A 6,000-nucleotide genomic window follows, 5' to 3' on the forward strand; every position below is an offset into this window, starting at 1 on the left:
AAGGTCCTCCCTTCCCTTCACTGATCTTCAGAGTCTTGAGCTGTGTGAGCATCAGACATTTTCTCATTTGAACTCAAATTTGGGGTTTTTAATGGGGAACATGGATTTAAGTTCCACATTTTTCAGTCATGCCAAGATCCACAACTTAATCAGTAGACCCCACCAAAAGAGGACTAAACATTAAAAGGGTTTTTGGATAAAAGGTCATTTTAGTCTTTTGGAGCAACTGAATGCTTTTGTTTGTGCCTCAGGGGTTTAGTGCTTGGGCCAGCAGCTAGGATAAGGTCCACTTTTGTTTGATTTACAGGAACATGAACCCCTGCTTAAGCCAAACATGCATAGGTTGGCATCACCTTTTCTCAACCCAGCCACAAATGATCATGTGCTTGTACACTTCCATGTTTAGTTGTATGCTTGTTATCGTTGTTAATTAGCAGCATAATTAAACCTCCATTGTGACTTTTATGAGAGATTAATTTGCTTGGTAAGTTTATGAAGGTTTGTAGTTGGAGGCTCGAAATAAAGGTACCTACAACTGCTCTTGAGGAGATGGTTTTAGCTAAATGAGGTGCGCAAGCAAAGAATTTATCAATGAGAGCTATCTTAAAACCTCCCTCTGCAAGTTTCATACTTATCTTTGAATACCATTCTCTTGGGGACTATTTTAGTCAATACAGGGATTTATGTAGCTTACATACAGTCTGATTTTCTCCCTGCACTTTGATTCCTTGGGCAAGTTTCATATTATTTCTTCATGGAGGTATTCATGAACGAACATGTATTTAACGTCTAGTTTAAATAATTGCCACTTTTTTATTGCAAAACTAACAATAGGATTCTTATAGAGCTCATTTTAGCCACTGGTGTGAATGTTTCATAATAATCGACTCATTGAACTTGTGCATAACCTTTTCCAACCAATTGTGCTTTGTATCTCTCTGCTTTTCCTTCTCTGTTGTACTTAATTTTGTATGTCCACCTGCACCCTATAGGTTTCTTTCCTAAAGGCAACCAAGTTTTGTTTTTATCAATAGATCTCAGCTCTTCAACCATTGCTTCCCTCGATTTTAGTTCACATGTTGCCTCCTCATATGTTTGTGGTTCCTTCTGAGGGTACACATTGGTAAGACATGTTTGACATCTTGTAGTTAAACTATTATTTTCTATTATGTAGGACCAATGCATTCATACATTCACATGCACTTAACATCATAAATGATCACAAACATATCCCTAAAAGAACTTAAGCAAGAAGAGATGAAACTCTAATTATATAGTAACCGGATTAGAGAAAAACCTCAAACCTACTTAAAGTTTTAAGAGAACACTAAAGTGACTTCCAAAAGATGATCTTCAAACAAAAATGTTTTACATTCTCAAGTGATTCTTCAAGAACTTTTTCAAAAGTTTAAAATATTAAATCTTCAACATTTTTTCAAACACAACACCACATTTACAATGAAAAAAATGTTTAAGTCAAAACAAGATGCAACAAGGATAAACATAGTCCTTGGGATTGATCATCCCCGGTAAATCCGCCGGAAAGGTCGACTTTCGTACCGACAGGCGAGTCTCATTCTCTCTCATTTTCAAAACAAAAACTCATTTTTCTGGAGCACTCCAAAAACCAAAGAAATTTTTGGGGATGCGAACACCCGTCAGTTCGATGATCAACCGTTCCCAACGCTTTTATCAGTGGTAATCAATCCACAGGCTATGCTTATTTTTGATGCATTTTATTTTGGCTTAAACATCTTTTTTTTTTTTATTCTAAACACGGTGTTGTGTTTGAGAAAATGTTGAAGATTTGATGTTTCAAACTTTTGATAAGGTTTTTAAAGAATCACTTGAGAATGTAAAACATTTTGATTTAAGAAGGACTCAAATTGAGAAACATTGACAGATACAATTTGGAAAGCTTGAAAAATCATTTGAAGTGGATTTAGTGTTCCCTTAAGACTTTAAGTAGGTTTGAGGTTTTGCTCTAATTTAGTTACTATCTAGTTACAGCTCCATTTCGTCTTGATTATTTTCTTTTAGAGAGGTACTTATGACCATAAGTGATGTTAAATGGGTTTGAATGCTTGAATGCATTGGTCCTACATGATTCAAAGAGAATAATTCATTCATACCATAATATTCATCTAAAAACATTCTTACCACCATACACATAAGATTTTTGTTTTTATAATTGTCAAAAATATTTTTATGAAGAAAGAAAAGTTTTTGAAAATCAAATGGGGTTGTAAACAATAAAAGATGAATCCAATATTGGGTCATTACTTGAGTTTTAGTCTTGGTGAAGTTGACAAAGAAGAAGATCTTGGGAGAAAAATACTCAAGAGAATGAAAAAGAGGAAAGATTTGAATGTAAGAGGAATGTAGAGAAAAAGAGAGAGAAGGAGATTTTGAAAACCACAAAACAAATGATTTAAAAGAGAGAAAGATACGTACACACACACACACACACACACACACACACACACACACACACACACATATATATATATATATATATATATATATATACATACACACACACACACACGTATACAAAAGCTTGTGAAAAAGAAGTTTAAATCGAATAGAGACAGGAAGGAGATTTTAGAAGGAAAGAGAGAGAGAAAGAGAGATTTTAAAGAGAAAGTGAAAAAGAAAAAATGGAACACACATACATGCATTAATTTATATATGTATGTGCATAAGAATTTGGAAAAGAACATGTTAAATCATAAAGAGAAAAAAACAAAGAAAGACACTCATGTACACGTATACATATATAACATGTCTACGTATATGCTTTCATGATAATGAAATCAAGAGATGATTTAATGATATCCGACTTCGACTTTTTATGTAGGCCAGAGAGGAACTTAGACTCATGTAAGAGCCTAAGCTAAGTCTCCAAAGCCGCATTAAAGAAGGTATTTGCTTTTGAAAATCTTTTGGAAAACTTGATTACAAATATGAACATAAAACCATAATCATTTCATTTTCCACAAGGAAATATATTTATCCCACCATTGGGAATGGGTGAAAGTCAAATATTTATGGAATGAAAAACAATATAATAAAACACCCAATGGGGTTCCTAATCGAATGATTAAGAAAGAAACTAAACGTGAGAGTGATATGATGATGCATATTAACATGTACATATTCGTGAATGAATTCACCAGGTTGGACAAATCCCAACCTCAAAATCAACATAAGAATGAAGAAAATCACAACCCAAACATTCATTTTCCTTGTGCATTTGCTCATTTCTTTTAACGTAAAAATGATTTGAAAATGCATATTAATATGCACATATTCGGGAAGGTTTTCCTGGGTTGGACAAGTCCCAACCTCAAAATCAATATAAGAATGAAGAAAATCTCAACCCAAGCACTCATTCTCACCACACATTTGCTCCTTAATTAAGAAAAAGTTAGAACATCAAGCATGAGCATCATTTCAAGCATAAATGATGAGTAGAGCAACATAACAAGAATATTTTTTGAAAATAGATGAAGAAATAAAATTTATTTCGCCTTGCTCAAACCCCCAGTGAACTTAAGATGTAGCTTTGGATTCCACATAGGAAATCATTTGGGCTTTCTTGCCCGGCCATGGGGAGGTGGCAAGAGGAAATGAAAAAAAATGAAAGAAGATTACATACCTTGTATATAGATGATATTAGAAATGAACCTTTTCCTTTGAATGATTATAAGGTTGCCTCGGATGAAGCTCCAAGATGATGAAAATGTCCCTCCAAGAGATGCCCTTGTGCTTCTCTTGAAGAGTTTGGGCTTGGTGAAGATTGCTCCCAAGGTTGGAGAATAAGAAAGAAATGGAAATAGATAGCTAAGGGACAATTAAAAACTTCAAGTGAGCAAGCATGAGAGATTCTTCCATTGTTGACTCATGCCCAAGAGAGAAGATTGTGGGGGTATTTATAAAGAGTTTTGGAGTTAAAATTCAAAATTTGAATTCAAGAATGAAAAATTTTGGATCCAAAATTCAAAAATTGAATTCAATACGAAAGGATTTTGAAATTCTCGATTTGAATCTAAACTTGGATTTCAGATCTAATTCGGATATATTAATTGGATTTTGGATTTGAATCTCGCGTCTAAGGTTGGGTTTTGAATTTGAATTTTGTGTTTGGGTTGGACAATGAGTTAGAAATTCATTTTGGATCGAATAGTCGCGAACTTGTTCTAGGTTTAGGATTTAAATCTAAATAATAAAATAATATTTTTTTTTTGAAAAATTTGGGGTGATAACAAGTATGTTATTAGAAGGATGTTGTAATCGCCAATGCTACAGTCTGGCCTCCCCCATATGAGTAGCAGCAGCTAACACAGTGAGAGAACTTATTTGCAAGCAGTACAGATTATTTTGCAGACTTCCTTCACCAATTTTCGTCAAATTGGTGCAATCCAACAGTAATGTTTTCTCCTTTGTGAATATCACATAGCAGTTTAGAACTTTAGTTAAGCATTTAGCTGACATTAAGTTGATAGATAGTTGTGGGACATACAAAATGTTTTCAATCACACGATTGCATGACAAACATATTTTTCCAATTTCTTCCACCGGAACTAAGGAAAAATCAACAATACTAATAGGCATATGCATGCAATTTTTAACATCTACTAGTTGATATATGCCAGCAGTCATGTACTTAGTAGCTCAACTATCTAATATACAAGTATCATATTTTGAGAGGGCAAATGTAAGACTTTTGATTGTGAGTACTACATGAGTTACCAACGCCATTACTTGTTTCTAATGTGACTGCCAAATTTGACCTGGTCATCTGATGCAGAGCCTTTGTATGGCCATTGTTCATATACTTGTAGTTAACTTGAAGCTAAGTTGTGAAATTAACTAAATTACGCCTTAGTTTTGCTACAAACCAAAATAAGGCAGAATCATTGTCGACTCTTCCGTTTTATCATGCAGTCCTCTGCCAACAAGTTTAAAAGAAGGTCTCAAGTTAAACCATGACATGCAGGAATACACAACAGTTACACATTTTCTCCTTACATTAAAAAACTTCTTCACTTTTTACAAAGGACACCTGTGCTCATTTTTCTTTACACTGTAATTGCTAACATCTCAGGTAGAACTAAAGCATGATGGCTGTAAAAAAATGGGAACTAGATTTTATGCAGGAATGATTTGCGTGTATGCCTTTATTTGCAAATTAAGTAAAATCCAAATCCAACTTAAGATATTCAGAGTATGGCTCGCTCCTGATGTAAAAGTTTTCTGCAAATTGTCCTCTCCAATTAACCTTGTTCATACTCTATGAACAAGATACTCATTTTCATTTTTCTAATTATTGCGAACATTTTAGCTAGAAGAGAAGGGCAATGCATAGTGAAACTTTGCCTTTACTTGTCAGTTATTGAAATCAAAATCCATATTAGAAAAGATTGAAACTGAATCAATCACCTTCATTGGAATTGGATCTCTTAATTATCATTTTGATTCTTAGTGCCTCTATGTGCTTATGAAATTTGAAGATTGACTTCTTTTTGACGGCCATAGCCCAACCAATTCTACCAAATCTTCATAAAGTTATTATTTAGCAAAAAACAGGTAACAATCCATCATTTTCTTATTTAATAAAGAAAATCAAGAGTATAAAATTAACAAAAGTTACAATGCTGCCACTGGCGAGTAAAGTTTAAGATTTTATCGCTAAAAACAATCAGAAAATTAGGATCAGCCACAGTTTACTATGTGCTGATGGTTTATGGTGGAGTTAACAATAATCTACGATCATTTTAATGATAAATTTTTTGTATTTTGATCATATCCAAAACACAACAACATTTATTTTTCATACTCAAACACACACATACACACGCACAAAAACTCTTGAGCTCTTTAGTAATTTACATTCTAGTTTATTAGTCATTTACAATGTGGAATCACGACTGGATTTAGAGCACTATTACCATGTCTTTTAATTTAATTATATCCATTAACTTACCGATGTTGACG

Source organism: Nymphaea colorata, chromosome 1, assembly GCF_008831285.2.
Source record: "Nymphaea colorata isolate Beijing-Zhang1983 chromosome 1, ASM883128v2, whole genome shotgun sequence".
NCBI lineage: Eukaryota > Viridiplantae > Streptophyta > Magnoliopsida > Nymphaeales > Nymphaeaceae > Nymphaea > Nymphaea colorata.